The sequence below is a fragment of the Pteropus vampyrus genome, unplaced genomic scaffold (assembly GCF_000151845.1).
Source record: "Pteropus vampyrus isolate Shadow unplaced genomic scaffold, Pvam_2.0 Scaffold387, whole genome shotgun sequence".
In the NCBI taxonomy this organism is placed as follows: domain Eukaryota; kingdom Metazoa; phylum Chordata; class Mammalia; order Chiroptera; family Pteropodidae; genus Pteropus; species Pteropus vampyrus.
The window spans coordinates 2,350,823-2,371,629 of record NW_011889168.1 but is presented as its reverse complement, the minus strand read 5'-3'; the positions used below and the strand labels follow the sequence as shown (position 1 = coordinate 2,371,629).

General features: G+C 35.9%; 1 long non-coding RNA gene across 13 annotated transcripts in view; it reads left to right on the top strand.

Annotated features, from left to right (window-relative positions):
* LOC105305443 overlaps positions 1-20,807 on the top strand; it is a 183,879-nt gene that overhangs the window by 124,903 nt on the left and 38,169 nt on the right. For 10 of the 13 annotated variants that reach the window (XR_002777200.1, XR_002777202.1, XR_002777209.1 and 7 more), the window contains one exon: positions 5,950-6,012. This is a non-coding gene — a long non-coding RNA (uncharacterized LOC105305443). Of the gene's footprint in view, positions 1-5,949; positions 6,013-6,407; positions 6,491-20,807 lie in introns of those variants that run through there. The other 3 variants (XR_002777206.1, XR_002777212.1, XR_002777208.1) reach the window with 3 other exon arrangements.

Here is a 20,807-nt window from a genome sequence, read left to right as displayed (position 1 = left end):
GTTCAATGTGTTTTAATTGACACAAAAGTCTGGAATTCTCTGAAACTCTGACTAAGGGGGTGGCCTCCCTGGGCAATTTAAACATCCTTTCTCGTTTATAATCTCAACCACAAGGTTAAACTGGCACTCCGTTCTTTTTTAATTTAATGAGTAAAAAAATGCACTGAAAATTATTACTTTAACCAGAATAGTGATATTTCCTCCAGATCTACTTTCTGAAAAATAGTACATTCTATACCAGGTAGCTGACTAAGTCCTTAGTCACAGAAACAGAAGTTTTTCATCTGAAGTCAGTCTTTTCCCCTCTGAGTTGGCCAGGCAGCCCTATCTGCTCTGGGACACTGGAGCCCCATGAGTAAATTAGAAACCTAATTCAGAGGAGTGAGATACTCAGAGAAAAACCCAAGCATCCTGTACACTCTGATTGTAGCACCACACAAGGACATTTAGGAAAGAAAATGCAAATAGTTTGACATAGACTAAGAATTATTAGCCTTTGTGGTCTGATACTAAGGAGTCTGGGAAGACCCTAATGTCACCTCCCCGGACAGGGCTGTAGTCTTCTGAAGTAAAGCTCTAATCCCTCCTCAAAGATCAAGTGATTAAGGCTCCTAACAATGTTTTCAGTCACATCTTTATGTGAATGCATAGCCTGAAAGAAGGTTTGGAGAGAAAGAGAAAGAAAGAGCAAGAGGAACAATGTAGGTTAGGGAGTACTTGTCAGACCCCAAATGAGATCCTTAGAGAGCTGGGTGTCTTTCGGAAAGTTATTTTACTTCTCTGAGCTCCATTTGCACATGACAGTTGATCTCGCCTCCCTCTTCCCTTCCTTCCTCCTTTTCTATTTTCTTTCTTTCTCTTCCTTTTTTTTCTACAAGTATTTGTTTAACCCCTACTGTGGATTTGTTTTAGACATTGGGAATATAACTGTAAACAAAATAGGCTAAGTCTCCATTCCATGAAGCTTACATTCTAGTGTAGGGAAACACAACAAGCAAATGGATAGATATACCATAAAGACAGTCCTCACTTTACACTGTTATGATATACATGAATTTCAGTTATCATCATTTAGTTAACAACAGTCCCACAAATAGCACAGTTCAAATTTCAGTCACCACCATATATATTAATTATGAGTAATTGCATCAAGTACAAATTTCACTGCTAGTTCTCCAGTACACAAATCACTATGTAAATGACGAAATGCATGTTACGGTTAGTGACCAATTACATTCCTTCTTTTCAAAGTCAGTCAGTGACTGGTCACTGCTTATCTGTTGTTCAGTTCACACAAGGACAGCAAAGCATGTTGTTGTGTTACCTCCTTGTCTCCCAGTGACAGGGAGATACTGCAGGCAAGATTATTTAACTTTTAGAGCTCTACTACTGTTAGGTAATACTCCAGGTCACCCTGATTCTCTTAAATGGAGATGTGAAAATTTACTTTTTACTACCAAACACAATTTCATTAGTCCATCCAATGGATCATGAAGTTATTTCAACTTTTAAAGCCTATTAGATGGACTTACAGATGGGCTATTGATGCTACAGCTAGAGAAAGACAGAGAAAGAGAATGTCATGCAATTTCTTCAGCTGCATTTTGAAAGAAATAAGACATACAATTGAAAATATTCAAGCATCCATCAAGTAGTATGCACACGGCATGTCAGGAACTTTTATTGCACTTTGTAAGTAACTTTACAAGTTTCTAATCACAGGTAAATGGAGATATAGAAATATCTGACTGGGAATGTGGACACACTGCAGCTGTTTGAAAGGCTCTAGATTTGCAGCCAGAGGAACTTAGTGAAGGCAAATTTATGGGCTTAAATGAAAACAGTGATTATAGCTTTTGATGAAAAGGATGAAGATGTCCCAGTGTAAGCCATGCCAGTGAACAACTTCACATTAAAAAAACTCTCAGAGATTTTTCATGACATTGAAAACACAAAGGGGAAAATGTTGGAAGCTGATCTAAATTTAGAAAGGAGTATGAATTTTCACCAAGGAATATAAATAATGTTCTCTCTATGTTGTAAAGTTCACAATGAGAACAAAGAGGCAAACATTGCTCAAACTCCTCTTTATAAGTTTTTATTAATGTGGCAAAATACACATAACATAAAATTTACTATTTAAAGCATTTTAAGTGTACAGTTAAGTGTCAGTAAGTATATCGACACTGTTGTGCAACCATCACCACCATCCACCTCCAGAACTTTTTTCATCATCCCACACTGAAACTCTGTACCCCTTAAACACAAACTCCCCATCTCTCTTCCTCCTAACCCCTGGTAACTACTATTCTACTTTCTGTCTCTATGAACTTGACTATTCTAGATAACTCATGTAAGTGAAATCATACAATATTTGTCCTTTTGTGTCTAGCTTATTTGTGTCTAGTTAGCATAATGTCTTTAAGATTCATTCCTGTCATAGCATGTGTCAGAATTTACTTCCTTTTTAAGGTTGAATGATATTTTGTTGTATGTATATACCATATTTTGTTTATCCCATTTGAGTTGTTTCCACCTTTTGGCTATTATGAAAAGTGCTTCCATGAATATTCGAGTGCGAATATCTGTTCAAGTCCCTGCTTTTAATTCTTCTGGGTATATACCTAAAAGTGCAAGTGGAATTGTTGGATTATAGGATAATTCTATGTTTAATTATTTCAAGAACTTCCATACTGTCTGCCATTGTGGCTGCACCATTTTATATCTCACTGGCAATACATAAGGGGTCCAATTTCTCAATATCTTTAACAACACTTGTTCTTTTCTGTTTTTTTTTTCTTTAATAATAGCCATCCTAATGGATTTGAAGTGGCATCTCATTGTGTTTTGATTTGCATTTCCTTAATGATTAGTGATGTTAAGCATCTTTTCATGTACCTTCTGGTGATCTGTATATCTTCTTTTGAGAAATGTCTACTTAATTGATATTTTCTATAAAGAAATGAAACATTTTACTTTTGGTATTCCTAATGTTTTAAATTACAGAGTAGTAAATAAATATTTGTTTTATAAGTTTTTTCCCTATACATTTATAATCAACAATAGGAGAGTTTTTAATGTTTTGACAAAAAATTTAATGGTCATTCATGGAGCAATCATAATTTTCCCCAGTTATTATTAAGAATACCTTGTATGGTTTCAGCTTGCATGGCCATTTTTATAGTCCCCCACTACCATGCAAAGTGAGGATTTCATTTAGAGTGTTAGATTGGTGATAAGGGATATGAGAATAATGCAGGATGAGAGAGTAGAGAATGATAGGCTATGATGGGAGAATGGGCTATTTTTGTCAATTGTCAGGAAATGTTACTCTGGAAAAGTGAAATTTGAGTAGTGGCCTAAGTGGAGTGAGGAAGCCAGCCATATTCCTGCTTATGAGAAAAGCTTTCTAGCTTTGGGGAATAGCAGGAGCAAAGGCCTTCAGATAGGAGCCTACTTGGCCTGTTCGGAAATAGCAAAAGTGTCAGAGTGGCTAGAGCACATTGAAAGAGGGAGAGAGAAGTAGCAAATAAAGATGGAAAGATAGACAGGGGCCAAATCATGTAGGGCCTTGTTGGCATCTGATTGGTTAAGGATGAGTTTCTCTAGGGAGAGAAAAGGAGAAAGTGAGGATACTGAAAATTAACTTTACCTACTTCAAAATTTGTCTAATGGCCAGTCTTGACTTGAAAATGAGGGAGGATAAGACTTCTGAAGACTAGGACCTACTCACAGTTTTGTCGAGTAGTACCTATGTACCTCCTATGTACCAAGGAGGCCTCTCAACTCTTTCAGTCTCACTAAAATACTCCTGGAATTTCCCCAAGAGGCTTTCAGGACAAGACAATTCTCACCCGGATGTGGAAGATTGAGGGTTCCTAATCAAGGGAGCCATCAGCAGAAATGAGTGTTCCCGAACTTCCAGAGAAGCAATGACCAGATTTCTTCATACACCAAGCCAGGTTCACAAACACACAAGCCCATGGGTCAGGTAGGAAATACAAATCAGTGAAGCTGGCCCAGGGAGACTGGTGAGATGGCAAGCTTGCACCTTACCTAAAGAGAATACCCACTAACAACTTCTGCTAGCTATCACCATGAGGAAACGCTGCCCCGGGAGCCTAGATCTTCAAGAGAAGCAGGAAATCTAGATTACAATCCTGGTTTTTCAGTAGTGGCAAGTAATTTAAAATATTTAATACATCATGAAGGCTGTATATAAATGTGTCTGTGACCATTATGTTGTTATTTCTAATCTTAAAGGGCCTTCCCCCTCAAACACTCTTGTATCATTTCCTAAGAATATCCATGCAGATAATCAGAACTGTTATCTTTTTCCACCCACACGTCTTCCAGAAGTGAATTACACTTAATTGAAAATCTCAGTGTCGTGGAACCTTTTAGTGACCTTTTAATTCCAAGTTTAATGCACCTTGACAACTTTAAAAAGTCTTTTTAAAACTCCTGGATTTGGCAGAAAACTCTGGATTGGGCAGACATTGTTATTTAGCATCTAAGTAATCGTTGTTTTCTCAACATGCTACAAACCCTTAAAATATATGGTATTTTCATTAAGCAACCTGATACAAAAAATAAGAAACGTCACCAATATCATTGATTTACAAGGCAGAAATTCACAGACACACACACACACACACACACACACACACACACACACACAAGACAACAACAACAACAACTTATGCCTATTGCATTTTGATTATAGAGAACCAAGAAGAGCAAAGCAAATACAGAGAGCATTTTGATTTAAGGCTTAAGTAAATTTTCTTTTCGTTGAACTTTCCAAAAAAAAAAAAATCTTCTGAAACATTTATAATACTTAAAAATTTTATATATACAGATTTTTTGCACTCTTAGAAAAAGCTCCATAATTACCCCAATGTTTTAGTTTCACTTTCCTGCTTCTCATTGATTTCAAAGAAAAGAGAACTTTAAATGGAATTTCATAATTTGAGGTTATGTTATGAGAGAAGGGAAAATTATATGAGTCTTTCAAGATTGGCCTTTTAAAAGATTTTTTTAAACTTATGAAGGCAATTTAGTCAATTATTTACCTTGAAAACAAAGTTTCACATCTTAAGAAAATCCCCATGACTGTTACTCTTCTAAACACACACACACAAAATAAATAAATAAAAACCTGAAAAAGAATTTTGTTGCGGTACCTTAAACTGCAGGATCTGTTACTCAGCGTTAGGTTAGAAGGAAATCTACAGTGTGTATTTCTCCCAAAATCTTCATTTGATGTAGATAACTTGTTTCAAATTATTAAGAATATCAACATCTCATCTGCTTGGTTGGCTTCTGTAGCAATAGCAGCTTCAGAGCTTCAATAAATGCTGGCATAGCTCAAGCTAATGGGAAATGGAACATGTTCCCAGCCTCGGAAGTTGGGCAGCCCAGCTCCTCTTACAGGGATGGACCAAGAGGTCTATTTGTCACTTCTTTAGAGTAGTGCCAGGAAAGGACGACCTTTCTATGTTTCTTTTAGGAGCATGTGAGGACTTACAGAGACCCAGATAGAATACAATTTAATTTAATGAAGAACTGATCCTCTCCATATCCCATTTTTTAAATGTTTGCTCTGATGACATGTGGAGTTGAATGATCTTTAAGATCCCTCCCAAACCTAGGAGACTACAACTCCACCTTTAAAGTTCTCACAACTCCCATTGTATTTAGTCAATGAATGAGCATTGTAAGATCCATTAGTATATACGACATGTGTTTCTGGAAACCAAAGAATATTTTGTACTTTCACAGAATTTCATTCATGTATTAAAGAGAAGAATGGTCATCTTATTATGTCACAGCCCTCACAGAACAGATATGGTGCTGATATATGGCACATTTCTCTAAATAGGACTCCAAGACTTTTGCATACAGGTGGATTTTGTTTTTGATTTTGTTAATTTTTTTCCTTTGCAGAACAGTGTCCTGTGAGATAGGAAGTGGCAACCTGATATTGCAGAAGAAATCAAGATAAGAGAGGTGAGTGTGTGTGTTTGTGTGAGTGTGTGTGTGTGTGTGAGAGAGAGTCTCTACAATGTCTGAATGAATTAATGCAATACACTGTTCACAAATTTAAGAAACCACGTCATGAGGCACAAACAGGAAATTTTCTCTAGAGTTTTAGTTAGGAGATTTTATGATAGAGAGTTAACATTAGCATGCATTGTCGAAGTCAGGCCAACTGTATGAGTTTCCTATTGTTGTCACAAGAAACTACCACAAACTTAGTGGCCCAAAACAATACTAATGTATTATCTTACTGCTACGGAGTTTAAAAGTCCAAAATTGTTCTAACTGAACTGAAGTCGCGGTGTCAGCAGGGGTGGTTCCTTTCGGAGACTCTGAGGGCAGAATCCATTCTCTTTCTTTTCCAGTGATTTTAGAGGCTGCCCGCACTCTGGCTCATGGCTACTTCCTCTATCTTCAAAGCCAGCAACAGTAGGTTGAGTACTTCTCACATCAAATCACTCTGATACTAACTCTTCTGCCTCCTTCTTATAAGGATCCCTATGATTACATTTGACCCACCTAGATGATCCAGGATAATCTCCCCATCTCAAAATCTTCAATTTAATCACATCTGCAAAGCCCCTTTTGCTATGTAAGGTAACATTCATAGGTTCCCAGAATTGGGATAAGGACATCTTTGGGTGCAATTATTCTGCCTACCACGTTAGCCACACTGCAACTTTCAATGAGCTCTAGTTCAGCAAGTAAACATGATTTCTTTTAAAGAACCAAGTTTATGGCACCCCCTGGGGGCTCCTAAGTTACCTTCGCCTACTGTTACTTTTCCTTGTGTAGGGCCAATCTTCTTTTATAGATGAGAAAACGAAAGCTCAAAGAACTAAATGATTATCTTCAACAACCCTCCAGTGTGAACAAGTCAGGCATAAATCTCGAGCATGGACTTTTGATGTTCTACCAGCATGTTTCTCACCTTTCTTCAGTGCCTCCTCTCTAGGAAGTGTGTCCTAAAGAGATGTAAGAGTGAAGGCACCATATCGGATAGAGGTGGGCATGGTGAGGGTTGAGGTTAGATAAAAGAAGGGAAACATTTGTAGACAAAGCAGCCACACAGCTGCTATACTCCCAGGCACTTCTTGCCACTCTTATACAGACTTTTAAAGACTTTTCCCTTCCTTAGTGCCTTCTACACTTAAAGTTGGGTGATGATATTGGATGCGCTTTATTTTATATGTGCACAACAAAGTATCTAAGGCCATGTATTATCTGGGTATAATAATAGAGTAAAATATTTGAGAACCAGCTAGGAATTGTTTGGGGGTCAGACCCTGGGGGGCTCATGCCCAAGCTCTAGCACATACCATTGGCTGGGTGACCACTGGAAATAGCACACAACTCATGGACTAAATGAGATAAGTAAAGAACCTAATCCACAGAAAGTGGTTTGCATAGTGCCAGAGTGTAATAAATGTTAGCCGCTGCCATTATTATTATTATTGTTATTGTTGTTGTTGCTGTTGTTATTATTATTATTATTATCATTATCATTATCATTATCATCATCATCTTTATTGGGATATCAGCTGGCCCTGCACGAACTGGCCCCTGCCTACCTCTCTGGTCTCAGCTCCTACTATTCTCTTCCCTTATCCGCTGTGCTCCAATCACTTCAGCCTTCTTTCTGACCCTCAAGCAGGCTGTGACAGTCTTTGCATTTGCTGTTCTTTTAAATTGGAACTCTTCTCCCAAATATTTACGAGTCTACCCATATCACATTATTCAGGCCTTAGCTCAAATATTACCTCCTAGAAAATTCTTCTCTGACCACCCCAAATAAAGTAGCCAGTCCCACAACTCCTCAGTCACACCCAGTGCTATCTTTTTATTTTGTTCCCTTAGTGGTTAGTCATTATTACGCTGAAGTTACCTCCCTCCCTCTTTCCCTTTCTGCTTTTCTCTTTCTCTGTTAGACTTTAAGCTTCTTTCATTCAGCAGTGTTATCATGCTCATTGATATATCTCCAGCACCTAGAACAGTGCCTAGAACATGACAGGAGCTCAATGTTTGAGAGCTGGATGACCAACTGATAATAGACTGCTATCAGAACACAGATCTTATTTAATACATTATTTTGCAATTTTTGTTTTCTATAAATACTTACCTCTTGAGACCCATCCCCCTATCCTCAACCCTCCCCAACTCTTCCTCCTCTTCATTCTGTTACTCCGGGGCCTTAAGATGGGCTCTTTCCTCCTTCTAAGTACTTTAAAAATTTATAATAGAGTACTATTAGAGTCCAAGAAACTTACAATACTCAAAGAATGAATCATTGCTGGTGAAATTTTAGAAGCCATTGTTCGTTGATAGGGAACTATTTTTAGTTCCTTTGCCTCCTTGATCTAGAATACAATTGCTCAATTGCTCATAGGCTCATGAAGTTCAAGACCTAACTGTCTTATCTCCAGTGCTTGGCAAAGCGATTTCAGCATACAACGAGCACACATAAATGCATGTCACATGAATAGGGGCTTCTCTTACCTACTCATGGAATCGTTTGAAAGTAATGCAAATCCATAGTGATCACATAAGAACATTAGAATCTTGCCTTAGGTCTTGGCAGATCCCCTCACCCCTCTCAGAATCAGGCCAGGGCCCAGTTCTTAGGCCCCGTCTTCTAGGACTTGGACCTTGGTAGAGCCATTGGGGACCCATGTCACAGTCAAGAGCTGTCAACAACAGGCACTAAATCTTGGTGTCTTCTTTGAAAAGAGGAAGAGAAATCCCATCACTATAGACAAAAATCTTTGGATCAGAGAATTTAAAAATTGGTCTTTGGGAGTTATCTGATCAATCCTTCCATTTTGATTAAATTACTAGCCCCCAATAACTCAATAGTGGAGCTGGGAATAGAACTCAGGACTGACACACATTGCCTTGTTGTGAGGAAGGAAAAAGAGATGGAATATGGAAGATAATTTTCTCCTACTCAGTCATCATGTATGAAGACTCAGGGAACAAATGTAAGACTATGTAAATAGATATGCATGCCATTATTTATTTCATACACATTATATATATATAATTTATCAAATTTCAACTTAATATAGTTGGAAAATAGAAAAATATGTTTAAGTTTCTGATCTCAAAATTCTTACCCCCCAAATAAATTTTTATTCACCATATAGCAAATGTTTATACTGAGTTAATATTCTGGGTGCTTTTTCACTCCAGTCAACAGTATTTTTTAATGAGTGCTGTGTTATACATTATAATATATAGATTGGCACACATTTATTTTTGGGACTGCTACAGGACAATCTAGAACAGATTTCAGGAAGACAAAATATTATTGGCAAATACAACCTTTCCTTTCCTCATTCCTCCCTCTCCTCTCCTTTCTTCTGTTCTATGCTCCAGATTTGCTCTTCCCCCAAACATCTCTTCAGAGACACAGGGAATGCAGCTTCCCTGAGAAATGTGTCGGCACTGCTCAGCACTGATTTTTAGCTACATACAAAATTCAATCTCTTTAAGACCACCTTGGATAATAAAAACATTAACTTTAAACAGTTACTATACATTTTTTTCCTTAGAAAACTAAACATTTTTTAAAGCTTTGGAACATAAATGGTTTGAAAAAGTCAACTTCTTGTGTTTACAGTTCTTAAATCATTTATTTTTTCTGGGATGTGGAGGTGGGGGTGATAGTATCGATTCCCTGCCTGGTAATTTTTAGAATTTTGAGTGTGTCATTCTGTGTGTGTGTGTGTGTGTGTGTGTGTGTGTGTGTGTGTGTGTGTGTTTCTCCCTTTGGAAAAACAAAAGGTGGATTTTCCTACGCACCATGGAAAAAATGTAACATAGAACTCAATCCCTTCCTGAGAGCACAGAGAACCAAAAGCATGTGGCTTAGATCAGGGTGGTCAGGAAGTTTTGTCATTTCCAAAAGGAAGCATGAGTCATAGTGTGCAACATTTTGGGAGACCTGAATCAGAGCTGTCGAGGAAGTCAGTTCTCAGACAGTTTAACTTATAATCACAATGTAATTTAATTAAATACCTTCAATATCTTGTCTTTCTTTAAGATGGCTACAAACATGGATTTTCCAATTATTTCCCTTCAGGAACAGAGTAATTTAACAGTTGAAGAAGTCCCCTAATCTACTTCTGAGGCAATCAGGCCTGGAGATTATAATTAATATATATCTTTTAGAAAGGAGAAAAGAGAGTGGGTAAGACAGGGAGGGAGGATATTACTCTAAAATCTATTAATACATGAAGCACAGTAAAGTTAAATTATATTGTTAAAAAGGGGTAAGGGGGGATGTAGATAAGGGTAAGGAGGGGTCAAATATTTGGTGCCAGAAGGAAATTTAATTTTGAGTGGTGAGTACACAATGCAATATACAGATGACATATTATTGAATTGTACACTTGAAACATTTGATTTTATTAACCAATGCCACCTCAATAATTTTAATAAAAAATTATATTGGTAGAAAAATTAAATTATTATGGACAGCTAAACATTTTAACAAACGTCTTTTTCCATTTCGAGGCCAAAATATACTTGAGAAAAAATCTTTCCACACACTCAAATTTCTCATTGCTATGAGATTCTGTTCCCTTTTGCAAAGGCTCAATACCCAGAAAGGTACCAAAGTGCTAAGGAACACTTCATATAATCATCAGTCAGAAGAAGATGGTCATAGGTGGGGTTCAGAGAGTGAGAGGAAATGTTGTTCTTTGGGACTGGGAGAGTGGTGGCACTGGGTTGGGGTTTTCTAAATAAATTAGAAAAGTTTTTAAATTAGACATAGAGAGCATAAAAAAATCTCGATATGTTATGGTTTCATAGGCCTGATGATTCAGAGGCCTAATGACATTAATTATAACATGATCTAGTAATCAAATAGATTTAGAGGGAATTCAGATAGATAACTCTGGATTCTGTCCTGCTCTCAATCTCCACCATTATCTCCTTGAGGCTTGAGAGCTGAGAAAGATGTTACTAATTTAGCATGATAGTTTCCTGTGGTTGGTTTCACTCTTTGACAACCACTTAGGGGAAGCTAGCTGCTGTTAGGCCTGGGAAGTTTTGTTTGGGACAGTTACAGCCCTTGGCAACTCTAGAAACATGTGTATAGATGAGAAAAGAAGAAAGAGGAGCATGTGTTACACAATCTAGAAATTTAGGAGATAGGCATGCATAAATACATATTCTCTCTCTCTCTCTCTCTCTCTCTCTCTCTCTCACACACACACACACACACACACACACACACACACACACACAATGAGATAATAGGCTCTGAGATCCATTTGGGATATCAAAGGATGGCAAGAACTCTAGACTTGATAGCAACAGAAAACTTGTCTTCTTGACCTTCTATATGTAGGTGTTAAAGAGACATTATTAATTTAAGGACTTTATAAAAGTCCTATAAAAATTCCTCTGATTCAGTTTTAAACTAGGCTAAGACCTGTTCCCTGGGTTTTTAGGGTGACATTTTACCCCATAAAACTTCCTAGAATTCACAGAAAGCATAATGGGATACAGACAAAATGGAAAACCACTGAATATATGGTTAAAAGATCTAGTTTCAACTCTTCAGTTTGTCCTTGAAATCTGTGAGCTGGAAACTCTGGGCTTCAGTGTTGTGATTCCTAGAAGTATGGATCAGAATGGCAGGGTTGCAGTGTTGGGGCCCTTCTCTTTCTATGCTATTCTTTTTTTCTTGGTCCATAAAATAATATTTCTCAAGTCTGTCCCCTACCCCCTTCTCTTCCACCACTGCTATAGTTCAGACCTTTTCTCTGTTGCACCTGAAGTATTTTCAGGAGTCTCTTACCTGACAGCTCCCACCTCGATCATTTGCTTTTGCTGTTTCCACTTCCTGGCATACTTTTACCCTAAATGCCCACATGGCTTGCTGCTTCCCCATGCCTGTTCAAATGTCAGCTCCTAAGACAGGCCTTCCTCAACTGCCCTGTGTAAAATAGTCCATCCCTTCGTACACAATCTTCCTTACCCTGTTTTATATTTTCCATAGCATTTATATTAAACCTCTATAATTATTTGGTTATTTTTATGTAAATAAATATTTATTTATTTTAGAATACGTTTAGATTTACAGAAAAGTTGCAAAAATAGTACAGGGAGTTCCTAGATGTTCTTTACCCAATTTCTCCTGTTGTTATCATTTTACATTGCTATGGTTCATTTGTTACAACTAAGGAATCACATCGATACACTACTATTAACTAAATGTTACCCTTTATCCAGACTTTCTTAGCTTTTCCCTAATGTCCCTTTTCTCTTTAAGGATCTCATTCAGGATATCACATGACATTCTTCCTTGCCTTATTCTAATCTGTGAGCATTTCTCAGACTTTCTCTTTTTTTTTATGACCTCAATAGTTTTGAGGAGTAGTGGTCAGGGGTTTTGTAAAATGGCCCTCCATTTGGGTTTTTCTGAAGTTTTTCTTACGGTTAGGTTAGGGTTATAGGTTTTGGGGAGAAAAGACATAGAGGTAAAGTGCCCTTCTCATCACATTATATCAAGGGTACATACTATCGACAAGATTTATCACTGTTGATGTTTACTTTAATCATCTGAGACAGTGTTTGTAAGGATTTTCCATTGTAAAGTTACTTTTACTGTTCCTCCATTTCCAAACTCCACTGTTTGGAAATAAGTTACTAGACACAGCCTACACGCAAAGGATAGGGAATTAAATTCTACCTTCTTGATGAAGGAATATCTACCTAAACTACTGGGAATTCTGTGCAGGAGATTTGTGTCTTTTTCAACTATTTATTCATTTATTTAAATCAGTATGGATTTATGGACATTTGTTTTATACTCTGGGTTATATTCCAATACTATATTGTATATTTATTGCTCCATATTTGGCTACTGAGAACTCTTTCAGTTACCTCCTGTGTTGTTTTGACTCTGCCATTGTTTTATTATTTAAGTACTTAGTTTCTGGGTGCTACAAGATGCTCCAGGTTCTTCTTCTGTATTTCCTGCCTCAGTACTAGAATAAGCATCTCTCTAAGAAGTTTCAGTTTCTTCTATTAGAGAATGTTCTTAGAAAACAAGATCTGAGTGCTGGGTGTGCTTATTGCTACTGGAGTGTCTTTGCTTCTACGCCCTTTCAGAAGACAGACCTAGGAAATATATGTGTACCTATGTATGCACTCATATCTATAATTATTTCTGTATCAATCAGTTTGTTTCCATATTACACTGAGTCTCTGACTCTAATCCAATACCACATGGATCATTCTAGCCTTGTCTCCTTGCTTATCTGTAACCTCCCTCACCAATAGTGAGAAGCAGGGCTCCCACCATCCATTTACTTATTTGCTCATCCTAGTATACATATACAGCAATATTGGAATTGTTAATGTACTCTCATGAGAAACAACTTTACCAACTAGAGTAAAGTTTTTATATACAGGCCTTTTTATCTTTAGTCTTAGAGAATATAGTAAAAATACCATTTGTCAGTTACTTAGGTCAACGCTTTTTGTTTAATCTCTTCACCGAGGTTATGTTTTACATTTGTAATACAGTTAGATTCTTTTGTCATAGTCTGCAGTCCATCCCGGAATCCCCCAACCTCCTGAGTGATTTTTTTAAATTTGCGTATATTAAGGTTCACTCTTTGTGTTTTAAAGTTCCGTGGGTTTTGAAAATTGCATAGCATCATGCATCTACTATTACAATACAGATTAACCCCACAGCCTAAAATCCCCGTTTGCTTTCCTTAGTTAAACACGACTACCTGTTTTCCCCTCAGCAGAATATAAGTTTATATGAAGAAAGGGATTTTTGTCAGTTTGGCTTAATGTATTCTCAAAACCTAAAAAAGTGTGTGGTATATAGTAAGTGCTTAATAAGTATTTTTTTTTTTGAGTGAGAGAGGATCTCTACATTTGCCTTATGAAATCCAACTGACCTCTTCTCCATAGAAAACTTTCATACTTTCACATAGAAACATATCAGTCCCTGGCTTAGAAATTTATCATGGCACAGACAGACATTTGTGCACGGAGGCCCTAGCCAACATCTCTCCCCCAGAATGGGTTACACTACTTGCCCCACTTTTGTAAATAAGCATATCATATGTGTAACTTCTACTATATTTTCTATTATATACTATAATTATTCTTTTCCTCCCAGCTTTATCGATGTATAATTGACAAATAAAATTATGTATATTTAAAGAGTACAATGTGATGATCTGATATGCATATACTTTGTGAAAGGACCAGGTTAATTAATGCACTCATCACTTCAGAGTTATCTTTTTTTGGTAAGTATACTTAAGATATACTCTCTTAGCAAATTTCAAGTATATAATACAGTGTTATAACTATAGTTAATAAGCTGTACATTAGATCCCCAGAACTTATTCATTTTATAACTGAAGACTTGTACCCATGACTAGCATGTCCTGATTTCTCCCATGCCCCGGCCCTGGTAACCATGATTTTACTCTGTTTGTATGAGCTTAACTTTTTTTTTCTTTTTTTTTTTAGATTCGATGTGTGAATGAGATCATATAGTATTTGTATATCTCAGTTTGGCTTATTTCACTTAGCATAATGTCCCCTAGGTTTATCCATGATGTTGCGAATGGCAAAGTTGCATTCTTCCTCATGGCTGAATAATACTCTTCTCTGCGTGTGTGTGTGTGTGTGTGTGTGTGTGTAAAATCTTTGTTATTTATTCATCCATAAATGGACACTTAGGTTGTTTGCATTACTTGGCTATTGTAAATAAAGCTGTAATGAACATGAGAGTGCAGATATTGCTTTGAGATACTGATTTTGTTTCCTTTGGATATATACCAGAAGTGGGATTGCTGGATTACATGGTAGTTCTATTTATAATTTTTTGAGAACCCTCCATACTGTTTTCCATAATGTCTGTGCCAATTTACATTCCCACCAACAGTTTACATGGCTTCCCTTTCCTCCACATCCTTGCCAATACTTGTTATCTCCTGTTCTTTTGATAAAAACTTAACAGGTGTGAGATGATATAGTACTGTGGTTTTAATTTGCATTTCCCTAATGATTAATGCTTGTTGAGAACCTTTTCATGTACTTGTTGACCATTTGTATGTGTTTGGGAAAATGTCTATTCAGGTTCATTGCTCATTTAAAAATCAGATTATTTAGGTATTTTTGCAATTTGAGTTGTATGAGTTCCTTATGTATTTTAGAAATCCACCCCTTATCAGATATATGGCTTGCAAATATTTTCTTCCATTCTGTAGGTTACCTTTTTACCAATTGTTATCTTTTTTGCTGTGTAAAAGTTATTTATTTATTACTTTAATATTTTTATATTTGATAATTTTTATTTTTCAATGACAGTTGACATACAATATATTAGATTCAGGTGTACAACATAATTATTAGACAATTAAAAACTTATGAAGTGATAACCCCAATAAATCGAGTACTCATCTGACACCATATGTAGTTATTAAAATATCATTGATTATATTCCATATGCTATACTTTCCATGAAATATCTTTTTTCCATCCCTTTACTTTCAGTGAGTCTCTTGTAGACAGCATATGTAAGAGTCTTGTTTTCTTATTCATTCAGCCACTCTATGACTTTTGATTAAAGGTTTTAATCCATTTACATTTAAAGTAATTATTGATAGATATGTAGTCATTGCCATTTTATTATTCTTATGTTTTATCTTGTTTTCTTCTTCTTAAAAAAGTCCCTGTAATATTTCTTGTGATACTTGTTTGGTGGTGATGAACTCCTTTAGCTTTTTCTTGTCTGGGAAACTCTTTATCTGTCCTTCAATTCTAACAGATAACTTTCCTGGGTAGAGTAACCTTGGTTGTAGGTCTCTGCTTTTCATCATATTGAATATTTCATGCCAGTTCATTCAGGTCTGTCAAGTTTCTGTTGAGAAATCAGCTGACAGTCTTATGGAAGCTCTCTTGTAGGTAACTAGATGCTTGTCTCTTGCTGCTTTTAAGATTCTCTCTTTGTCTTTAAGCTTTGGCATTTTAATGATGATATATCTTGGGTGGGCTTCTTGGGTTCATCTGGTTTGGTACTCTCTGAGCTTCCTGGATTGTATGTCTATTTCCTTCACTAGGTAAGGAAAGTTTTCTGTCATTATTTCTTCAAATAGGTTTTCCTTTTTCTTTTTCTTTAAAATTTTATTTATTACTAGTTTCAAATATACATTACATTGGTTAGACATTTATATAGTTTATAAAATGATCCTCCTAATTGTTCTTTCTCTCCTCTGGCTCTCCACCTAGCCATTACATTAATGCAAACTGTATTCCCTATGCCATCCTCCCTATCCCCATGACCATCTACGAACTACTAATTTGTACATCTTTAACCTTTCACCCTTTCCCTCAGCACCCCAACCCACCTCCCCTCTGGCCATCACCAAGTTGTCCCCTATATTTGTGAATCTGTTTTTGATTAATTTGTTCTTTTTGTTCCTTAGATTCTGCATATAAGTGAAATCATATGATATTTATCTTTTTCTGTCTGATTTATTTCACCCAGCATAATAACCTCTAGATGATTCATGTCATTACAAATGGTGAGATTTCACTTTTTTAATGGCTGAGAAATATTCCATTGTATATATAAACAATAACTTCTTCTTTTTTTACTTTTTTTTGTTTTTATTTATTTTAATTAGTTTCAAGTATACCGTACATTGGTTAGACATCTATATAGTTTATAAAATAATCCCCCTTATTGCTCCCTCCCTCCCTCCCCTGGCCCTCCACCTAGCCAACATATTAATGCTAACTGCATTCCCTATGCCATCCTCCCCGTCCCTGTAACCACCTATCAACTACTAATTTGTACTTATTAACCCTTCACCCCACTCTTCCAGCCCCCAATCCCCATCCCCTCTGTCCATCACCAAATTGTCCACTATATTTGTGAGTCTGTTTTTGATTAGTTTGTCCTTTGTGTTCCTTAGATTCTTCATATGAGTGAAATCATATGGTATTTATCTTTCTCTGTCTGATTTATTTCACCCAGCATAATAACCTCTAGTTGCATCCATGTTGTTTCAAATAGTAAGATTTCATTTTTTATTAATGACTGAGAAATATTCCATTGTATATATGAACCATAACTTCTTTATCTAATCATTTGTTGGTGGGCATTTGGGTTGCTTCCATATCTTGGCTATTGTAAATTGTGCTGCCATGAATATTGGGGTGCTTAGGTCTTTATGAATTATTATTTTAGTTTCTTTGAATAAATACCCAGAAGTGCAATTGCTGGGTCAAAAGGTATATCCATTTTTAACTTTTTGAGAAACCTCTAGACCGTTTTCATTAGTGGCTGTACCAATTTGCAATCCCACAATCAATGTATGAGAGTTCCCTTTTCTCCACATCCTTGCCAACACTAGCTGTTCTTTGATTTATTGATGATAGCCATTCTGACAGGTGTCAGGTGATATCTCATTGTGGTTTTAATTTGCATTTCTCTGATGATTAGTGACCTTGAGCATCTTTTCATATGTCTATTGGACATCTGTATTTCCTCTTTGGAGAAAAATCTGTTCAGGTCTTCTGCTCAATTTTTAATTGGATTGTTTGGTTCTTTGTTGTTGAGTTGTATGAGTTCTCTATATATTTTGGATATTAACCTCGTATCATTAGTGAATATCTTCTTCCAATCAGTCAGTTGTCTTTTTGTTTTGTTGATGTTTTTCTTTGTTGTATCCAAACTTTTTAGTTTGATGTAGTCTCATTTGTTTATTTTTTTCTTTTCTTTCCTTTGCCCGAGGAGATATATCTGAAAAAGAATTCCTGTTAGTAATGTCAGAGAGTTTACTGCCTATGTTTTCTTCTAGAAGTTTTATGGTTTCGGGTCTTACATTTAAGACTTTAATCCATTTTGAATCTATTCTTGTATATAGTGTAAGAAGGTGGTCCAGTTTCTTTTTTCTGCATGTATCTGTCCAATTTTTTCAACACCACTTAGTGAAGAGACTGTCTTTACCCCATTGTATATTCTTACCTCCTTTGTCATGTATTAAGTGAGTGTATAGGCGTGGATTTATTTCTGGGCTCTCTATTCTGTTCCATTGAAAATGTATCCATTTTTTATGCCAGTACCATGCTGTTTTGATTACTGTAGCCTTGTAGTATAGTTTGATATCAGGTAGTGTGATACCCCCAACTTTATTCTTCTTTCTCAAGATTGCCCTGGCTATTTGGGGTCTTTTATGGTTCCATATAAATTTTAGGATTATTTGTTCGAGCTCTCTGAAAAATGCCATTGGTATTTTGATAGGGATTGCATCGAATCTATAGGATTGCTTTGGATAGTATGGCCATTTTAACGATGTTGATTCTTCCTACTCATGAACATGGTATATGTTTACATTTATTTGTATCTTCTTCAATTTCTTTTTTCAATGACTTATAATTTTCTGAAAACAGGTTTTTTACTGCCTTGGTTAATTTGATTCTCAAGTATTTTATACTCTTTGATGCAATCATAAATGGGATTGTTTTCTTAATTTCTCTTTTTGAAAATTCATCATCAGTGTATAAAAATGCCACTGATTTCTGAATATTAATTTTGTATCCTGCTACTTTACCGAATTCATTGTTCAATTCTAACAGTTTTCTTTTTTCCAGTGGAATCTTTAGGGTTCTCTCTGTATAATATCATGTCACTGGCAAATAATGAGTTTTACTTTTTCCTTTCCAATTCGGATACTTCTTATGTCTCTTTCTTGTCTTATTGCTATGGCCAAGACTTCCAATACAATGTTGAAGAGGAGTGGTGAAAGTGGAAATCCTTGTCTTGTTCCCGATCTTAAGAAAACACTTTTAGCCTTTCCCCACTGAGTATGAAACTGTAGATTTGTTATATATGGACTTTATTATGTTGAAGTATGTTCCCTTTATTCCCACTTTGCTGAGAGTTTTTATCATAAATGGATGCTGGATTTTGTCGAATGCTTTTTTCTGCCTCTATTGATTTGATCATATGGTTTTTACCTTTTGATTTGTTAATGTGGTATATCACATTAATTGATTTGCGGATCTTGTACCAACATTGTATCCCAGGAATAATGCCAACTTAATCATGATGTATGATCTTTTTAATGTACTGCTGAATTCGGTTTGCTAATATTTTGTTGAGGATTTTTGCATCAATGTTCATAAGAAATATCAGCCTATAGTTTTCTTTTTTGTAATGTCTTTGCCTGGTTTTGCAATCCAGGCAATGGTGGCCTCATAAAAGGAGTTAGAAAGCCTTCTCTCTTCTTGAATTTTTGGAATAGTTTGAGAAGAATAGGTGATAATTCTTCTTTGAATGTTTGGTAAAGTTCACCCATAAAGCCATCTGGTCCAGGACTTCTGTTTTTTTGGGAGGTTTTTGATTACTGATTCAATTTCATTGGTTGTAATCGGTCGATTCAGATTTTCTATTTATTCCTGACTCAGTCTTGGGAGATTGTATGTTTCTAGGAATGTGTTCATTTCTTCCAGATTGTCCCATTTTTTTGGCATATATTTGCTCGTAGTATTTTCTTATGATCCTTTGTATTTCCATGGAGTCTAAAGTTAGTTTTGATTTTATTTATTTTAGCCTTCTCCCTTTTTTTCTTTGATGAGTTTTGCTAAAGGTCTGTCAATTTCGTTTATCTTTTCAAAGAACGAACTCTTGGTTTCATTACTCTTTTGTATTATTTTCCTAGACTCTGTTTCATTTATTTTCACCTTGATCTTTATTATTTCCTTCCTTCTACTCACTTTGGGCTTTGCTGGTTGTTCTTTTTCTAGTTATTTTAAGTGTAAGGTTAGATTGCGTATTTGGGCTTTTTCTTGTTTCTTGAGTTAGGCCTGTCTTGCTATGAATTTTCCTCTTAGGACTGCTTTCACTGTGTCCCATAGATTTTGAGTTGTTGTGTTTACATTTTCATTTGTCTCTAGGTATCTTTTGATTTCTTCCTTGATTTCATTGATAACCCCATTCATTATTTAGTAGCATGTTATTTAGCCTTTATGTGTTTGTGTATTTTCCAGTTTTTTTCTTCTAGTTGATTTCTAGTTTCATACCATTGTGATTGGTTTGCTAATATTTTTTAAAACCTTTACATCTATACTCATCAAGGATATTGGCATGTAGTTTCTTTTCTTATAGTGTCCTTGTCTGGCTTCAATATCAGGGTAATACTGACCTTCTAAAATGAGTTGAAGAGTGTCTCTTTCTCTTAAATTTTTTGGAAAAGTTTGAGAAGTATTTATATTAATTCTTCTTTAAATGTTTGGTTGAATTCAACAGTAAAGCCATGTTTTGTGGGCTTTAGTTTGTTGGGAGGTTTTTGACTACTGATTCAATCTCCTTACTCATTTTTGATGTATTTCTTCACAATTCATTGTTGGTAAGCTGTATATTTCTATGAATTTATTTATTTCTTCTAGATTATTCAATTAGTTGATGTATAATTTTTCACAGTAGTGTTTTATGATCCTTTGTATTTATGTGGTATCAGTTTTCCTGTCATCTTTTACATTTCTGATTATATATATATGTCTTTTTTTCTGAAGTCTGTGAACCAGATATAGTTTCTTTGCTGATACCTTCGATGATGATTTTTACCAGGCAAAATAGCCAGAATTATGACAAGCAGCTGACCCAAAAGACTCTGAAAGTATGTGCTCCCTCAGTGAGCCAAGAACTTATGAGCACATTTTCCTCTTCTACCTTCCTCCAGTAACACCCTTAAACATAGGTAACCTGTGTC